General features: G+C 37.1%; 1 protein-coding gene across 2 annotated transcripts in view; it reads right to left on the bottom strand.

Moving 5' to 3' along the window:
• The window catches only part of Hr78 (Hormone-receptor-like in 78), a 290,574-nt gene that overhangs the window by 227,987 nt on the left and 41,731 nt on the right, over positions 1-20,856 (bottom strand). The gene's annotated exons all lie outside the window — the stretch shown is intronic.

The following is a 20,856-nucleotide window of genomic DNA, read 5'->3' as shown; positions in this document are numbered from 1 at the left end:
GAATTCACTGACGATTTCAAGAAGTTAAAAGAATTCTGCACATCTTTGTTTTATAAAGGGATCAGGATTCCAAGCCAAATGCCTGATGTAAATGTCTCCGCAAACTACAAGAATATACTGGGGGTTTTAAACAGCTGTGACATGGCCAGTGTTGCTTGAAGATTAGTCACCCTAGCAGTCACTTCGTCTGGTGGTAGGTAGCAGCACACTACAAACACAGACCTTCCTGATGTATAATTTGTTAGGCCTAATTTCAAATATGATTTTGCTACTGTAGTTCTTAATGATGTGTCCAGTTAATAAAATTCAGATTAAAAACCTCCGAATGGTAATACAAAAGAGATATCTCGCACAATAACAAGAATGCTTTAAAACCAAAAAGAGATAGGTATTATATGAATATCAATTTCACGTCTTAATAGATGGCGGTGTGAAGACGTATGTGGGTAGTGCTCCAATTAATGTGTACAATTTAGATGTAATATGCGCTGTTCATTAGCTGTAAATGGTGTCTTCTGCTGCTGTAAGTAGTACATAACAAATTAATATCATTAGCTCATGTGGTTAACTTCGATATAAAAGCTATGAGATCAAAATTCGCTTTGTGTAGCGACAAGCTAATATTTGGAGGTTATATGATCTCGATAATGGAAGACTGTCGACAGTGATTATTCTGCCAACTTACTTAATGCTACCACCTTTGAAACGTCATTTTTCTCTCGCAAGGTAGAGTTTTGGTCCGCTAGATGTCGGTGTATACTCCGTGTTACTAAATTTACTCTACATTGCATGTGACGTATTTCTTGCTGTTACAGCCTTGTTTTTCAACAAACATTTCAGTTAAATTATAAGAACGCACGTTAGGAATTACTTAGGAGTATCCCATAAAACTAAATTACAATGAGCGATTGCTATGTTTGTAATTTGAAACTCCCAAACAAATCAGATAAATCTGATAAATTGCAGTGTTTTGAATGCAAAAGAACATCGCATGCTAAATGTGTAAGCTTGAAGAAAGGGGAAATTGAGCAACTTAGAGCAGTCGGTGGCCAGTGGAAGTGTTCAGAATGTTTTTCTACTAGAGATGAGAAAGCCAAAAATGAAGACACAGTGACGTTGAAGGAAGTGTTAACAATTCTGAAGGATGATAGAAAGGAAATGGTGGATTTAAGGAAAGAAATTCAACAAATTAAAGACACGTAGAAAATTCAAGAAAGGGAAATGGGCAGATCTTTAGAACTATGTCATGAAAAGCTAGACAGTAACTCTGCTATGATTGCTGAGCATGGGAGAAAATTTGACTCGTTTCTACTCATGATCGAGTCCCTGAAAAATGAAAATAATGAGTTAAAAAAAAGGATTGAAAACTTAAGTGAGAGGATTACTGACTGTGAACAATATTCCAGGGTGAACACCTTAGAAATCCATGGAGTTCCGCATCAACAGAACGAAAATGTGAGTGAAAAAGTGGTAGCTGTTGGTAGAGCACTCAATGTCAGTATTGAAGAAACTGACATTGATGCTTGCCATAGGCTCCCTAACAGCAACAGTCCGAACTCCCCCACCGTAACTGTTCGATTCTGCCGTAGGTATTTCAAGGAAGAACTTCTCCGACAGAGGAGAATAAAAAGGAACTTTTCTACACTGGATATTGGCCACACATTCAGTAATCCTATCTATATAAACGAGAGTCTTTGTCCTACACTTAGGAAACTGTTTTCGAAAGCTAGGGAAGTTAAGATTTCCAAAAATGTGAAATACCTCTGGATCAGAAACGGAAAAATTTTTATGAGGAAAGAAGATGGCTCACAAATAATTAGAATTCAATGCGAAAGTGATTTAAATAAGTTTAAATGTTAACTTCACTCTATGATATTTATTATCAGAATGTCAGAGGTCTCAGATCAAAGACAAACGTATTTTATAACAATGTACTGTGTAGTTCTTATGATCTTATTGTATTAACTGAAACATGGCTCCATAATTCTATTTATGATTCTGAAGTGTTTGACGATAGGTATCATGTATATCGCCAGGACAGAAATATACAACTCACTAGTAAGAGCAGAGGTGGAGGGGTGTTGATTGGTGTAAAGAATAGTATCATCACTGAAAGAATAAATCTAGTTGAAGGAAATACTGATTCACTATGCATTTCATTCCTTAGTAACAATGCAAGGTACATTATTTGCGTAGCCTATTTTCCACCAAATTCAGATCTGACAGACTATAGTTTCTTCTTTGAAAGTCTAATTCAAATCAAAGGTATATTTACATCAAATATTATTATAATGGGTGACTTTAATTTACCTGAAATAACAGGCAGCAATTATGATATGAGTCAAGGTAGCAACAAGGTTAAAGAAGTCCTAAAGTATTTATACTTGTTTAATTTAAAATCAATTAATTATGTACGGAATAAAAATGGAAGAACCCTTGACCTTGTGCTTTCAAATATAGATACAGTTGATCTGAGCGAAGAATCGGAGATACTTATTCCCATTGATCAACACCATCCTCCTATGTTAGCCTCTATCAAATATACAGAAAATAAAACAAGTAAAATCCACGGATATGAAAATAGATTTAACTTTAAACGAGCAGATTTTTTACACCTTTATGTTCTGCTTAGGGAAGAAAATTGGAATGATATTCTGAATTGTGATGATGTAAATCTAGCTGTAGATGTGTTTTATGATAAGTTGTATTCAATTTTTAGTAAATGCGTTCCAAAAACTAAGTCTTATAAACGGAGATATCCGGTCTGGTTCACTAAGGATTTGATACGTAAACTGAAGCTTAAAGAAAAAATTAGGAAAATAAAAGGAAAAAATAATTTTAATTTGGTTATGTATAAAGAATTAAGAGCAAATATTAAGAAGGAAATGAATATTGCGTTCAAACAATACATCGAAAGTATTGAGTTAGAAATACCAACGAACATACATTCATTCTGGAATTTTATAAAAAACAAAAGAAAAAACTGGAATAAAAGTACAGTGATGAAATTAGATGGTAAAGTATTCAATAGTAATGAAAGTATTGGGAATTGTTATGCAGAATATTTTTCTTAAATGTACTCAGAAAATACTGCATCATACAATCCGCTCTGTTCAAATGGTAACTCGAACGTACAATTGGATTTGCTTCTCTTGGGTAGAATAACTATCTGTGAGATCGAGAAAGCATTAACGAAACTCAAGCCAACGAAATCGTCAGGACCAGATGGTATTCCTCCGTTTATTTTCAAGGGATGCAAAGATCAATTACTGTATCCATTGGCAATACTGTTCAATATGATTGTTAGATCTTCGATTTTTCCTGATGCTTGGAAATATTCAAAAATTACTCCTATTCCCAAAACTGGTGACCTTAGCTTAATCAGTAATTATATTGTCAACTCCTGCAAAGCTATTTGAAAGTATTATTTTTGAACGTATAATGAATCATGTAAAACCCATTATTTCTATTCGTCAGCATGGTTTCATGCCAATGCGTTCTACCACCTCAAATTTAATCCAATTTTCAGAGTATATTTCAGAGCATTTGGATGAGAGCGGCCAAGTTGATGTTGTATTTACTGACTTTCAGAAAGCGTTTGACAAAGTAGATCATGATATACTTTTAAAGAAAATTGACTCCTTGAATTTCTCTCAGGGCTTTTACTCCTTGATAAGGTCTTACCTAGTTAACAGAAAACAATATGTGTGTTATAAAGGATATTCATCTCACAACTTTATAGCCAATTCAGGTGTTCCACAGGGCTCAAATCTAGGACCTTTACTGTTTCTAATTTATGTTAATGATGTTGTAGATGTCGTGTCTAAGTTTGAAATATTACTCTTTGCCGATGATCTGAAGGTATTTTCTGCAATTAAATCCACTGATGACTGTAAGAATTTACAAAACGATCTAAATGCTATATCATTGTGAAGTAAAGAAAATAAATTACCATTCACTGTAAATAAATGTGTTAAAATGTCTTTCACAAGATGTCGCCAGCATATCGGGTATACTTACATCATCAGAGGTTCCGTCTTGAAGGAAGTCGAACAAAAGATGGATTTAGGTATTCAGTTCAATATAGATTTGAAATTTGGAAGTCATATTGAATATATAGTTAATAAAGCCTATAGAAATTTGGGTTTCATATTTCGAAATTCCTTAAATTTTCAATGTATAACGTTATTTATTTTATACAACTCTTTAATAAGACCGAAACTAGAATATGGTTCTATTATCTGGAGTCCTTCAGACACTAAGTACATCAAATTAATTGATAAAGTACAAAAGCAATTCTTAAAGTATGTGTACTGGAAACAGTCACACGAGTACCCGACATTTCTGTCCTACTCCACAATGTTATCACACTTTGGTGTTAAAACTTTGGAACAAAGACGTAAAAAGTCCATGATGTTATTTTTGTATAAAATATTGAATAGTAAAATTGATGATGAAGAGTTACCTGGAAGGATACCATTTTACGTTCCTCGGAAGTCTGGCAGGTTCAAGAATTTGTTTTACATTAAGAAATGCTGCACAGAAGCCCATAAGAATTCTCCTCTTAATAAAATTCTGAAACTTTATAATACATTAAATACATATAATTTGGATATCTTTTTCATGAATCGAATCAACTTTGAATTGGCGTGTGATACTTTCCTATAATGCACATACTGTTGAATATTATCTCTGTTTTCTGTATATGTTTTTTATTTCATTCTTCTAGTTGTTCTTTTATTTCTCTTCTATTTGAATTCACAGTTTTCAAATGACCTATAAATTAAACACTTTATTTCTCTTTTAGAATATTATTTTGGATAATGTGTCATGTGTCATGTTTAATACTAAGACTGTATAACAATGTGTTACTTTGTGTTAGGCACCACTGTAAAATAATAATTATTAATGTAGTAACTGTATATTTTTATTGTATTACCAACTTTGTATTGTTTGGGTAGTTCATTGTATTCTTTGTATTGTCTTTTTTCATTTAATGTTTAGTAGTATAACTATTAATTTTACTGTATATTGTGAACATTGTAATTGGGCAAAAAGCCTGTTATGTTCATCAATCAATCAATCAATCAATCAATCAATCAATCAATCAATCAATCAATCAATCAATCAATCAATCAATCAATCAATCAATCAATCAATAAATAAATGAATAAATAAATAAATAAATAAATAAATAAATAAATATTCCATTAACTTATTAACATAATGTAACAAACATTACATTTTGTAATGAAATATAAATTCAAAGAAAGGGGGATCATAATCATATGCAGCCTACACCATGTATAGCCTGGTAGGCCTGATTTTTAATATGATTGTGCTACTGTAGTTATTAATATGTCCAGTTACTAAAATTCTGATATTTTGATATTCTGCTTCACGAGTCACCATTACGAAGAGGCTCAACTTCGTCACTGATTAATACAATAATCTTCAAAGTCATCTACTTAAATGCTGAAATAAATATACCACCTCCGGTCTTGGACCGTTCCAACTCGTTCTTTGAATACTCTTCTTTTATTTTTCACCCTTCTTTCTTAGGTTGATGTACAGGTGTATTAAATGGAACCTCTTATTCTGCGCAAAAAGAGAACAGGAGAAAGGTGACAAATTAATAACATTACGCCTGGCACGGTTCAGAAGACTGTTAATGCTACACATGGCTGACTTGATCGTTAACGTTAATGCCATGTCAGTTAACGCCACATTAAAATCTTAACAAGGTGTTAACTAACGCTCTGTTATCAGATTTTTAACAGTGGTTGATGAAACTGACCCTAAGACTGGTACTATTACTCTCAACACTTGATTTTGAAACAGTACATATTCAAACTTTTGTTCCCTTCAAAATACTCCCAACCCAATGCTATACACTTGTCCCACTGCCTTTGTCATTCTTGGCAGACGTGCAAGAAACCATTACTCGACAACAGCTTCAGAACCACCTCGAAAGCTTTCACTGCATGGGTTTCACTGTCGAACACACATCATCCTTTAATGTCCTTCTTGGCCATCGGGTAGAGTGCAGCAGTGTATAGCAATAGAATAAATCCTGATAGAATAATATAGGTTTGGCATTATGTACATACAAATGGAAGAATCATGAATTGGAGACATACTTTAAATAAACTACTGTACACTGCCAAAATGTAGGAGTAGATTAAATCTGGCAAATAAATGGTGTATTATAATGCCAGGATTGGGTTAACCCTTAATTTGTTGTGCACAGAGATTTCTTCCGGGCCTGTTACACTTTGCACGACAGAATTTGTTACCTTCAACTGGCAAAGCTATCCCACACCTATACCTTCCTTCCTCCCCATTAATTTGGAATTGCCTTGCGTGAAATTCATCGTGGTAGCTTATCTGCTGTGGCAAGGAAGGGGCATTTCTGAGACCGTTGTCTGAGCCCAGACATTTCCTCTGTATGCAACTAATAAGTGTGGTTCTATATGTTCTGCTTATGTGGTTTTATTTTCATCATTACGTGTTCACAATTGTGATTTACTGCCAGAGGCTGTTGGTACGTAATATTTTGTACGTAGTAGGATCAATTTTAAGAAAACATACTTATCAGTCATTGCAGTTTTTTTAGGACCACACGATCACACTAAGCAGCTAATAAGGATTTGTTTTTTCTTTACTGAAAATTTATTTGAATCCTATACATGACTGACTGGAGCATATATTAGTGTTGGTCAAAGTCTTTCCCTAGAAAGTTACACCATAACAGTATTTTTGATATATTTTTTGTAGCAAGGTGGATTCATGAGAGGAGGAATGGATAAGAAAATTACTCAAAGAAATTCCAGATGAATCAGATGTTTCAGGTTTAACAGACGAGGAGGAAGATTATGTTTTAGAACTGAGTGACCACCCTTCGGAAAGCGAACAATCCTGTAATGAACATGTCATTGTTCTGATATTTTTTATTTAAAAACAGGGGTAAAAGGGGATTTATCACTCTTCTTTGCATTCACAAGTATTAGAGCAATAAATGTCTATGTAATTTTTCCTGGCAAACGGGAAATGTCTCGTGAACTTTGCTTGTATTATTGGAAGACGCAACACTCTTTACCCTCCATTCTACGACAGCTGAAGACGAAAGAAAAGCAACTTGCTGGAATTCAAGATGAACCCCATGTCCCGGAAACACAAACCAAGAAATTAGGCACTGTGCATTTTGTACCTGCAAACCAAACGGATCTTCAAGAATGTCGTAATTTTGTGTCGAAGGTTTTTGTTCGCAAAACATCGCGTGGCGTATTGTGCCAATTATGCAAACAATGGGGATTCTCTTTCTTTTTCTTTTGCTAGTCGCTTTACGTCGCACCGACACAGATATGTCTTATGGCAATGATGGGAAGGAGTGGGAAGGAAGCGGCCGAGACCTTAATTAAGGTACAGCCTGGTGTGAAAATGGGAAACCATGGAAAACCATCTTCAGTGCTGCCGACAGTGGGGTTTGAACGTACCATATCCCGAATACTGGCTACTGGCCGCACTTAAGCGACTGCAGCTATCGAGCTCGGTATGGGGATTCTCAAGAAGACGAGAATTTCAATGAATGATGAAATACTTTCATACATGGCATGAAATTAGGTTCCATACTGAGGAAAGAACGTAATTATAAACATGACTGAATCAATAATAATGTTACAGGCTTTACATCACACTTACAGTTTTTGGAGACTACGAGGAGCTGGAATTTAGTCCTGCACGAGTTCTTTTACGTGCCAGTAAATCTACCGGCACGAGGCCGACGTATTTGAGCACCTTCAAATACCACCGGACTGCAAGTTGGGGTCAGCAGGTCAGTGCCTCAACCGCCTGAGTCACTCAACCCGGCATAGTGACTAAATTGTGGACATTCTTGAGTTTTCTTTAGTACGGATATTGTAGTGTTCAATTTTGGACCCAAAGTTGGGCAAATGTACATCATCTTCAGAATTTAGAACAAACTTCCAGAATGTTTTCTCACTATTTTCAATTATACAGAGTGCTTTATAGATTAAGTTTTGTTGCCATTTTTGTGCAGATGACCTATTACTTTTCTATTCTAAACATATGTTCACTTTCAACATTCTTATTTTAACTGGTGCATTTCTTTGGTATGAGATAAACCCCATGGTCATAATTAGGGCTCGAAAGCTGACGAAAAGTCCTTTTTTCCTAGTGGCCCAGCATAATATATGTTCATTCTGGGTCACTAAAGGCCAAATGGTAGGTTTTATTTGTATTTTTTTCTTTGGCACTGCCGGCATTTCTTGGCTTATAGATCCTTTTTTAGCCTTTTTTGGGCCCAACAGCATTTTTTTTAAACTTCACCTTCTTTCGACTATTTAACGTCAAAAACTTCATTGGCCATCGGGTAGAGAGCAGCAGTGTATAATAATAGCATAAATCCTGATAGAATAATATACGTTTGGCATTTCTCTGGTATGAGATAAACCCCATGGTTATAATTAGGGCTACATAAATCTGTACTTGCCCGTTCTCAGTTTGAAACAGTAGTTTATCCATCTTTTCTGTAGTAATAGAGAAAATAAAATGAAAAAATTAAACTAATGCTTGGGGGAAAAAAAAAAAAAACTCCAGGGGTATCAAATTATGTGCAAGATAAGTGAAATATTGAAAGGAGAAAATTTTGATGAGAGTGTTTTTGAAGAAGTATGAACCCAATAACATCCGTTGATACGGAGAGAAGTTCCTGGATGTTTCGCGATGTCCTGTCTGAAAACCAACCATCCTTTAAACCTAAGAACCTGGAGATGACTATTGTGATATACTGCAAAGCCAACTGAGATAAGGTTTCTGAATTTCAATTTCTGTAACCCTAGTGTGGTTAAGCCAAATAGGATTCCAGTTACACTAATTTCAATATCTTTCTCCAGAATGTCTGTTGAAGGTATGCAGAATTCATTATAGGTGGAAAAAAACATATCGAATTCTGCAAGTACATTTTTAACCCTAGACCGGGCGCGCCAATTTCTGTCACACTACCGGGCGCGTGGTTGACTTTGTCAACCGGTTACGTTTTCAGTCGCTTACAGGCTTCCAATCGCATGAACATTTCATTTAATGGCGTTTTATCTTTTGTTTCAATGTTATTCTCCAAATAAAATAAAAAACTTGTATCAGTGATCAATATGAATGTACTTAAAATGGATAATCACGAACACGTGAACTAATTTTGATAGGGACATGAATACTGCGCCTATTTACAATGAGTTAAGCAGTAGATACATAATTGAATTAAAATAATGGTCATATTTTAATATTTGCACAATTATACAATGAAATGATCAGATATAATAGCAAACAATTACTGGATGAAAAGTAAACTTTGTTGTAATGTCCAAGAAATCTTTCTCACCTTATCCCCCGAGCAATACCATAATTTCACTTCGGTTTGCAAATTTAGCATCGCACTCACGGCTGTAATTCATTTCCTCCCGCTTCCTAGAAATGTACAAATTAGTCCAACCATCTCAGCGTTTATCAACTGCATGACACAGTCAATTTCTGGTGATACCTTCCTCGCCTCTCCTTCCGGTCCTGGCAGTATTTTTACAATATTCCTCGCTTTTGCCCTTGAAGTAAGTTTTGAAAAGTCCGTCTTGGACTACATTGTTCCTCCATCTCTCCCAAAAATAAATTCCCTTTCGTTATCGTCTTCATAGATCTCACTGTCCGAATCGGCCTCCTGCTCTGTATCATTGTTATGATCCTGATCCGATATGTTTATAATTTCTTCCTCCCCATCCGAAAAATCCGAGGCAGAGTCCTTTATTTCATCGGACAACTGGCTCAAAATGTCAGGTATGTCTTCATCTTTGACAAAACGAGACCTAGAATAGAAATATACTACATGTAATTATGCCTGACTTTGCCTAATTACCCGAAAAGTACAGAGGAAAGGAAATTTGAAGGAAAGAAATTTTACTTACATGACCAGGCGCACGGTTGACTTTGTCAACCAGCTTCGGGTTCCAAGAGTTCGCTCGAAATAATTACACACGTATCACTTCCACTGTTGTTGAAACTTGACTGAACTGAAGGTCAAGAGTGAGAGCAAAGGTATTAGTTGCAAGGTGGTGAAAGGCTGACAGTTCTAGGAATTACGGCGTAAAATAGCGCGCTGGTTGACAAAAACAACCAGCGCGCCCGGTCTAGGGTTAACAAACATAGAATTCCTTTTTTAAATTATGTTAACCTAAAATATATATAATGTCTAAAAGAAGTATTTCACTCATATTTTTGCACTGTATATTGCATACCACCAGAATTTTGCACTTAAATATATTATTCCATCATTAAATATGTAATTAAAACTAAAATCATGAATGAACGCGGATCACATGTTTACGTCCTATTTTCCAGATTTTAGGTCCTATTTCTCCAGGGGATATTTTTTAGGTCTTTTACAAGTCTTTTTCACGCACTTTACAGGTCTTCAACTTCCGAGCCCTAGTTATAACATTCTAACGATTGGTTCTTGTTCCTTATTCATTTGAATAAATCATGTAGGAATATTGTGCATTTGCTTTAAAATTGGCCATCAAACATGAAAAGGAACACTAATGTTTTCCAGTAAATAAGGTTAGCTACAGGATGAAAACACGACTCTTTCTTGAAACCGGAGATTTCCTCTGTGCACGACTAAAAGTGCTATAATTCTCGCACGACTTTTTAAGTGATAAAATTCTTTCAGAGAGATATGATTAATGTGGGATTAGGGCAAGATACCCTCAAAACCGGATGAAAGCAGTAATTAGACCAAACTACAGGCAACAGGACAGGAGGGGCAGAAACAACAATAGAGATATTAATTTTGATTAGTATTACACGTAAAGTGCTTATACGTAGAGCTGTTGATCAATTCAAAATTTTGATTGGTTTATCGCATGCCTTTAATCGATTAATCGGGTTCACACAGTATAAAATCAAGAAAAACACCTGGCATAATATATATTTATGGGGGTAAAAGGTGGGAGGGTAAATTTTTTAAAATGAGTGTGTATACATCTTAAAACTTTAAAATTTACAGATGTAAAAATTGGTAGTTAGAATCTCCTCTAAAAATACAGGAAAACGTATTTTTTGTTTCCTGTAAATCCCAATAGGAGGGGTGTAAAAGGGTGAAAAATGGGTTGAATGCCTTTAATGAGGATACACATATCTTAGAAACGAAAGATATTACAGAACTGAAAATTTGTATATGGGATCTCCTTTAAAAATAAAGAAACACGTACTTTTAGTTTTGGAAAATCCAATTAATGGCGGTTAAACAGGAGTGACAAATTGGGTGAATTTTTGAAAGACTATATCTACAGAATATCTTGGAAACGTAAAATGTTACAGACGTAAAAAGTGGGTGTTTGTAATCTCCTGTAAATCTAAAGAAACATAGGTGATTTGTGTTTGGAAACTCCACTTAAGGGGAACTCAAAAGGGGTGAAATTTTAAAATGAGAATTTTTACAGTTTATCTCAAAAAACTTAACATGTTACAGAAGTGAAAAATGGTATTTTTTATCTCTATTAAACATAAAGAAACGTGTATTTTTAGCTTTCGGAAATACCACTTGGGTGGAGGGGGGGGGGGGTAAAAGTGACTGAAAATGGTGTTGAATTCTTTTAATTAGGCTACTGATATCTCAAAAATGAAGATGTTACAGACGTGAAATTTGATATTTGCAATCTGCTTTAAAAATAAAGAAACACGTATTCTCGGAAAATCCAATGAAGTGGGGGGGGGGGTGAAAGAATTGAAAAATTAATTGATTTAATTGAATGAGAATACATACATCTAATAAAAACTAAAGTTGTTACAGACGTGAAAATTCGTATTTGGATCTCCTTTAAAAACAAAGAAAAACGCGTTTTGGGGGGAAACCATCTTGGAGGGCGGGAGTGTAAAGGAGTTGAATTCCTTTCATGAGGACACATAAATCAAAAACTGAAGAAGTTAGAGTCGTGATAATTGGTATTTAGAAGATCCTTTACTATTAAAGAAACAAGTACTTTTTGCGGGAAAATTCACTTGGGGCGGGGGGGTGTAGTGTGAAATGAAGTGAAAAAAGTAAATTATTTTTATGGGGATACTTATATCTCAAAACTGAAGGTAATAGACGTGAACATTGGTGTTTGAAATCTTCTTTAAACATAAGAAACAAGCCTTCTTTTAATTTTTTTTTTGGGTGGGGGGTGTGCCGGTAAATAAACTTAACGGCGGTGGGGTGTAGAAGGAGGTGAGACCAATTGATTTTACTGTTCTTAATGTACTTATAAGGATCCTCGGCAGCGCGCCGGCCTCTCACAGCTGGGTTCCGTGGTTCAAATCCCATTCACTCCATGTGACATTCGTGCTGGACAAAACGGAGGCGGGACAGGTTTTTCTCTGGATACTCCGGTTTTCCTGTCATCATCCATTCCAGCAACACATAATAATAATAATAATAATAATAATAATAATAATAATAATGTTCCGGACCGTCGTCAAATGTGCGGACCGCGCTGGAAACAGCTCCTGGACGGGTAATGACTAAGAATGCAGTCCGGCCGCGGGTTCACTGCCTTCTAGCTTCTAGGCACCCAATATGACACCACGCCGGATCTCCTGAAGGATTTTATCCATATTAAAAATGATTATAGGAAAAGATGGCAAAGATTTACGGACCCAACTGACCGGGAGGAATACCTGAGCCTAGCCCGGGAAGTACGAAATCGATTGCTGGAAAAGAAGATTGAAAAATAGGAGGAAACATGCCGTAATCTAATAGAAAACGAGTCAGATCGGGAATTTTGGTGGGTTCTCGCAGAAAACGAGTCAGACCGCGAATTTCGGCGGATTATATATCTAAAACAATAATAATTCAATTATAAATTTCAGTTAATACCGTAGCGAAGCACGGGTATCTTGCTAGTATATTTATAATTCTATATGCTACAAAGAAGAAGACATATTTCTTTATATTTTAAATTTTAATTGTAGTGGTGACATGCAAGTAATAAGGAAAGAAAAAACAGTTTAGTTAATATTTTAAATATATTTCAGTATTGATTACTTTATGATCTAAGAGCCGCCCTTCTCTCAGTAACAATATTCCAGCATCAATGAACACACTCTCACAGGAAACTGGAGAAGCTGAAACACAAAGCAACTTTTTCACTGTGTATGCAAGATGTGGAAGCTGGACAGAATGTATTTTCCATCACATCAGAGGGTCTGAGAAGTCATCACCTAGTTCCATCGATGACTTGTAGACTTGAAATCAAAATAGCAAGACCAGAATCCTGTTCGTCTTCATCAATTTCAAAATTCAGTTTGCTCTTCTTGCTATATGGTTTTATTGGAACTTGTATTCCACCCACATCTCCCTCCAAAATTATTTTCCGTATGGTTTCAGTATGGTTCATGGTGTGGGTTACTGTAGTCACGTCCTAGTTCATGAACTATGGGCAACGGCTGAGTGGCATAGTAAGTGGTCCTGAGAGTCGGCATACCAGTTGCAATGGAATGCATCTCGGACATATTCTGAGTAATGGCCCTCCTTGTGCTCACAAGGCTAGGACTATACAATCCACTGGTGGTCCATAACCCGTTAGAGGAGAGATCCTCACTTGGACTATGTGTAATTAGGGTAGCACCCTGCTTCATGAATTACCAAGCTCAGAACATTTTAAGCAAGCCTCGGACATATGGGAGTAACGGAGACCCACTCCCATTTGCCAGGCGGGGACTCCTTGGAAACAACTTTGGGAACGAAATGGAATTCGATGGGGAGCTATCAGTATTAATGGGGCTTATGGAAGAAGGAAAGAAGAACTGGCTGAGTCAGCAAAGAGAATGCATTTGGATGTGCCAGGAGTAAGTGATATTCGGGTAAGGGGTGATAACGAGGAAGAGATAGGAGATTATAAAGTGTACTTGACGGGTGTTAGAAAGGGAAGGGCAGAGTATGGGGTAGGGCTGTTTATCAGGAATACCATTGCACGCAACATAATTTCTGTTAGGCACGTAAATGAGTGAATGATGTGGGTAGATTTGGCAGTTGGAGGAATTAGGACAAGAATTGTCTCAGAGTATTCTCCATGTGAGGGTGCAGATGAGGATGAAGTTGACAAGTTTTATGAAGCATTGAGTGACATCGTGGTCAAGGTCAACAGCAAGGATAGAATAGTGCTAATGGGCAATTTCGATGCAAGATTTGGAAATAGAACTGAAGGATACGAAAGGGTGATTGGTATGTGGGGAAGATATGGAAGCTAATGGGAATGGGAAGCCTTTGCTGGACTTCTGTTCTAGTATGGGTTTAGCAGTTACGCTACATTCTTCAAGCATAAGGCTATTCACCGCTACACATGGGAGGCTAGGGGTACCAGATCCATAATAGACTATATCTTAACCAACTTTGAATTCAGGAAATCTGTTAGGAATGTACAAGTTTTCTGGGTATTTTTCGATGATACAGACCACTATCTGATCTGTAGTGAACTAAGTATCTCTAGGCCTAGGGTAGAGAAATTGAAATCTGTCTGCAAACTAATAAGAGTAGAAAATCTCCAGGATGAGGAAATTAGACAGAAGTACATGGATATGATTAGTGAGAAGTTTCGAACAGTAGACAATAAGCAGATTCAGGATATAGTAAGAGAATGGGTGGCATACAGGGATGCTGTAGTAAAAACAGCAAGGGAATGCCTAGGAATAACTGTGTGTAAAGATGGGAAGTGAGAGCAGCTTGTAAATATGAAAAGAAGGCTTATCAGAAATGGCTCCAAACAAGGGCCGAGGCAGACAGGGATTTGTACATAGATGAAAGAAACAGAGTGAAACAAATAGTTGTAGAATCCAAAAAGAAGTCATAGGAAGATTTTGGTAATAACCTGGAAAGGCTAGGTAAGCAGCAGGGAAACCTTTCTGGACAGTAATAAAGAATCTCAGGATGGGAGGGAAAAAGGAAATGAGCAGTGTTTTGAGTAATTCAGGTGAACTCATAATAGATCCCAGGGAATCACTGGAGAGGTGGAGGAAATAGTTTGAACATCTTCTCAACGTAAAAGGATATCTTCCTGGTGGTGTTGCGAATAACCAAGCTCCTGGGGAGGAGGAAAATAATGTTGGTGAAATTACGCTTGAGGAAGTGGAAAGGATGGTAAATAAACTCCATTGTCATAAAGCAGCAGGAATAGATGAAATTAGACCTGAAGTGGTGAAGTATAGTGGGAAGGCAGGGATGAAATGGCTTCATAGAGTAGTAAGATTAGCGTGGAGTGTTGGTAATGTACCTTCAGATTGGACAAAAGCAATAATTGCACCTATCTATAAGCAAGGGAACAGGAAGGATTGCAACAACTATCGAGGTATCTCCTTGATTAGTATACCAGGCAAAGTATGCACTGGCATCTTGGAAGGGAGGGTGCGATCAGTCGTTGAGAGGAAGTTGGATGAAAACCAATGTGGTTACAGACCACAGAGGGATTGTCACTATCAGATTTTCAGTATGCGCCAGGTAATTGAAAAACGTGATGAGAGGAATAGGCAGTTTTGTTTATGTTTTGTAGAATTAGAAAAAGCATATGACAGGGTACTGAGGGAAAAGTTGTTCGCCATACTGGGGACTATGGAATTAAAGGTAGATTATTAAAATCAATCAAAGGCATTTATCTTGACAACTGGGCTTCAGTGAGAATTGATGGTAGAATGAGTTCTTGTTTCAGGGAACTTATAGGGGTTAGACAAGGCTGTAATCTTTCACCTTTGTTGTTCATAGTTTACATGGATCATCTGCTGAAAGGTATAAAATGGCAGGGAGGGATTCAGTTAGGTGGAAATGTAGTAAGCAGTCTGGCCTATGCTGACGACTTGGTCTTAATGGCAGATTGTGCCGAAATTTAGCAGTCTAGGAACTTGAAAATAGGTGCAATGAGTATGGTATGAAAATTAGCCTCTCGAAGATTAAATTGCTGTCAGTAGGTAAGAAATTCAACAGAATTGCAAGTCAGACTGGTGATATAAGGCTAGAGCAGGTCGACAATTTCAAGTATTTGGGTTGTGTGTTCTCCCAGGATGGTAATATAATAAGTGAGATTGAATCAAAGTGTCGTAAAGCTAATGCAGTGAATTCGCAGTTGCGATAAACAGTACTCTGTAAGAAGGAAGTCAGCTCCCAGACGAAACTATCTTTACATCGGTCTGTTTTCAGACCAACTTTGCTTTATGGAAGCGAAAGCTGGGTGGACTCAGGATATCTTATTCATAAGTTAGACGTAACAGACATGAAAATAGCGAGAATGATTGCTGGTACAAACAGGTGGGAACAATAGCAGGAGGGTACTCAGAATGAGGCGATAAAGGCTAATTTAGGAATTAACTCTATGGATGAAGCTGTACGCATAAACCAGTTTCGGAGGTGGGGTCATGTGAGGCGAATGGTGGAGGATAGGTTACCTAGGAGAATAATGGACTCTGTTATGGTGGGTAAGAAAAGTAGAGACGACCAAGACGACGATGGTTAGATTCAGTTTTTAACGATTTAAAGAGACGAGGTATGAAACTAAATGAGGCCACAGCACTAGTTGCAAATAGAGGATTGTGGCGACATTTAATAAATTCACAGAGGCTTGCAGACTGAAAACTGAAAGGCATACCACTCCATAATGATAATGTATGTAATGTATGTATGGATTCCCGTTCCATTTTTTCAAACAGTCTAATATACGGAAATCTAGGATTGAGAGTTGTGGCTACTGGGCATGCCTTCAAATTACACCAATCTTTTATCCTAGCCATTAAATCTTCTATAAGAGTCCTTTTAAATCTAGCTATGTACCCAGGATCGACATCGGAGCAAAGTAAAGATAATTTCAAGTCTGTTACTGCAGGCAATACAACACTACCTGTCACATATTTGTTACCACCAAGGTGGTCTGACGTTTCTAAACATGGCTTAAGGGACACAATCATTTTTTCTATCATCTCCCATTCAATTATTGTTAGAGGCCTGATATTCGACGAGCGAGTCGACAGGATGTCTATTATACCCCTTTTAGCTTTCATAAGGGTACTGAATATTAAATGTGTACTATTCTATCAAGTAACTATGTTCTGTTTTAAATTACATGCATCAAGGCCTTGTTTTTTTTTTGTTTTTCTTTTAAAAATCAAGCTGATTCTCTATATATGGGCTGTGTTTAAAATGCCCCACTATTTTCCTAAGCTCTGGAAAGTAATATTTCAATAGCAGCATCCTTGATAGCTTTAATTGCAGAGTGTAGGCTGCACATCAAAAATTGTCATACTTCACTCTTTCAACTCCTAGAAAGATATCTCTTGTATTATCAATGCAAACAGCTACAACTTTATCTTCCAACCCTCAATCATGAACTATATCTTCGAACTCTTCTGTGCAGTTAGGGACATTGTGGTTTTCTGTATGATGTTTAACTTGTAATGTTAAATTATATATTCCCAATTTGAATCAATCCAGTGAGCTGTAATCCCCAAGTAACTAACAGTTCAATACTGAAGACCAAGAATCCCCTGTGAGACTAACAAATTCTGCTTGTTTCAGTTCATCTAATAATTTTGATCCTTCTACATTACACAACTTGTCAATTTTTTTTGTTACCGTGTCTCTACAGGGAAGACGGTAAGTGTGAGAATGGACAGTTTTCCGTAAAACCTCTTCAAGACCATGATCCAAGACAATGTTGACCGGCCTACTATCCTGCACAATCCACTTCACTAGTTTATTCATAACTTTGGTTTCCTTATTCGAGGACATGGGTTTCACTATTAGGTGCTCCATCATTTACTGAGAAGATGTACTAGTAGCAACATTGGGGCATGCAGGTACACTTTGGAAAGGATGAATATATTTACGATGATAATGAAGACTACTTCTGTATGTTCAACCCTTGTTCCGTTCCTCTACGGGGTCAGATATGAAGCAAGCTTCGAATATAAATGAACGACTTTCCACATTTCATACAAAACACTGTATTTCTGTCTGTCATCTTACTACAATTGTTTGAATTCAAAATTTTCACCTAGTTTTCCTAGCATCAGTTCAGTAAGGCATATTTGTAATCTAAGCTCACACACACTGAATGTGAATATATATCGTCTTCTGAACAATAACCACATACAAACTGAGGTTTATGTTGTTGCCTTTTCTGCTGTGTCTTTCTAGCAACTGACATCTGTCTATATGCACATTACCTGGAAACTCCCAGAAATTCCTTAATGACAGTCCCTACCTTCCGTACCCCTATCCATTTTACTGTAAACTGTGTTTTGTAAATGTCCCCAATTATACTACAATAGCTTGTCCGGTATTTCCTTTTCGATATTTGAAAAAACAATGGTCTTAATCATCGTTTTAGAAGAACGCACTTACGGAGGTATTATTGCTTTTACTTTTCTGAAAGAAATATACGAACTTCAGCTTACTTTAATGACCTGTCACTCATACAATAGCCGAGGCTAGCATGCCAAATGGCAAATAATAATACAATACAAAGGTTTAGTGTCCTACAAAACAGTGATTTTTTCCTTCACCGTACTAAAATTTTAATTGGTATGATTAATCGTGTCCACCTTGGTGGTGTAGTGGTTAGTGTGATTAGTTGCCACCCCTGGAGGCCCAGGTTCGATTCCCGGCTCTGCCACGAAATTTGAAAAGTGGTACGAGGGCCGGAACGGGGTCCACTCAGCCTCGGGAGGTCAACTGAGTACAGGTGGGTTCGATTCCCACCTAAGCCATCCTGGAAGTGGTTTTCCGTGGTTTCCCACTTCTCCTCCAGGCAAACTCCGGGATGGTACCTAACTTAAGGCCACGGCCACTTTGTTCCCTCTTCCTTGTCTATCCCTTCCAATCTTCCCATCGCCCCACAAGGCCCCTGTTCAGCATAGCAGGTGAGGCCACCTGGGCAAGGTACTGGTCATTCTCCCCAGTTTTATCCCCCGACCCGATGTCTGACGCTCCAGGACACTGCCCTTGAAGTGGCAGAGGTGGGATCCCTCGCTAAGTCCGAGGGAAAAACCAACCCAGGAGGGTAAACGGATTAAGAAAGGAAGATGATTAATCATTTAAAGCACATTGACTGGTTAATAAGATTGTTGGATTAATCCGTTAACTGGTTTGGTTAATCTGTTAAATCAATAACTCTACTTATAAGCATCATGGAAAAGAGAGTATGATTACTGGTCAAAAATACAGGAAACGAAAACTAATGCATTTATAGCCCTGGCGGGGCTGCCACAAACATCTTTCTCAGTACACAACAATTAACTGAGAAATGCAACTAGAAGAATACAGATGATGTTGAGAAAGCAGAAGGATTAAAGGTAACCAGAACCGTTATTCCTCTAATGATGATGATCATCATCATCAATGTCTCACTTCAGTCACCCAGGTGTGGTTAACAAGCCTCCTCCACTCCTTCCTGTCCTTCCACTTTTTCTGCTCCATTACTTCTGCCACATCCAAATCAGCTTCTTAAATTTTCAAATTTCTTTTCTCAAAATGTACTTAACCAATACAGTCTTCAGAATGAGCCTTTCTGATTACTTCAATCTAAAAAAGATATATTTTCCTTGACTATTTAAAATGAACTTTTACCATATTTTAATATTTCATTCTTTAAAAATGTTGGGAACAAAAACACAGTCGCCTCATCCCCCAGCTTACCTGACCTTCTTACTCACCTCCAAAAGAAACCATGTCCCTTAGCACATGTCGAGGATGCAACGTTTACAAAGTTGCCGCCTTTTCTCAACAGGATGTATATGTGTTTAACACATTTGATGTTTTAAAGTGAATAATACTGCAATTACTATATTTCAGAATTACACAGCCACACAACACACAGTATTGCCAACTTCACATTTAATCACCAACTAAATGGTAAAGTCTAAAATTGATATTTACAACCATGCACCATGAGGGCTGTACAGCAACTGGTCTTTGTTCATAGACATTGTCTGTCAAGATGGTTTGGGAGGGAGGGTGGACATAGAGCTCCTTTACAACATCTTGGAACAGTCATATCTTAACAAAAGGTCCACATTAAAATAAGAAATAAACATTGGAAAATGAACCCTTAAAGTTTCAGTTTCCTACATTGGACAATTCCAGACAAAATGGATTTAAAAATATTAAGGAATAGAGTTCATGGAACTGAGCTAGTTGGCTGTGTGGTTAAGGTCGCAAAGCTGTGAGCTTCAATTTGGGAGATAGTGGGTTCGTACCCCATTGTCGGCAGTCTTAAAGAAGGTTTTCTGTAGCTTCCCATTTTCACTCCAGGCAAATGCTGGGGTTGTACCTTAATTAACACCATGGCTGCTTCCTTCCCACTCCCAGCCATTTCCTATTCCATTGTCGCCATAAAGACCTATATTTGTCGTTGCGACGTAAAGCGAGAAAGTTCATGGAGAACTGCAATCAAAGATTTGTTCATGTTTTTGGTGCAAGTCAGTGCTATAAGAGAAATCATCTTCCTTTATAAAAATGTTTCTCTCCCCATTGTCCTGGTTTCGATCTCCATCGCATCCTCCTCTCTATAATCTAGTTTAAAAGACTTGAACTTCTTTTCGGAAGAACTGACACTTGGCCTCCTTCCAGCTGAAGGTTCTTCTGAGAACCACAGATGATATCATGAATTCCCCAACATTCCCCCCAAAGCTTTATTTAAAACTTCATACTAATACTAATAGTACTTGCTAGTACAGCATAGTACCTACATACATACATTATCATTATAGACTGTTATGTCTTTCAGCATTCAGTCTGCAAGCCTCTGTGAATTTACTAAACGTCGCCACAAT

This window comes from Anabrus simplex, chromosome 2 (genome assembly GCF_040414725.1).
Source record: "Anabrus simplex isolate iqAnaSimp1 chromosome 2, ASM4041472v1, whole genome shotgun sequence".
Taxonomy (NCBI): domain Eukaryota; kingdom Metazoa; phylum Arthropoda; class Insecta; order Orthoptera; family Tettigoniidae; genus Anabrus; species Anabrus simplex.
The sequence above is the reverse complement of the archived record's forward strand: the minus strand, read 5'-3'. Positions and strand labels throughout refer to the sequence as shown.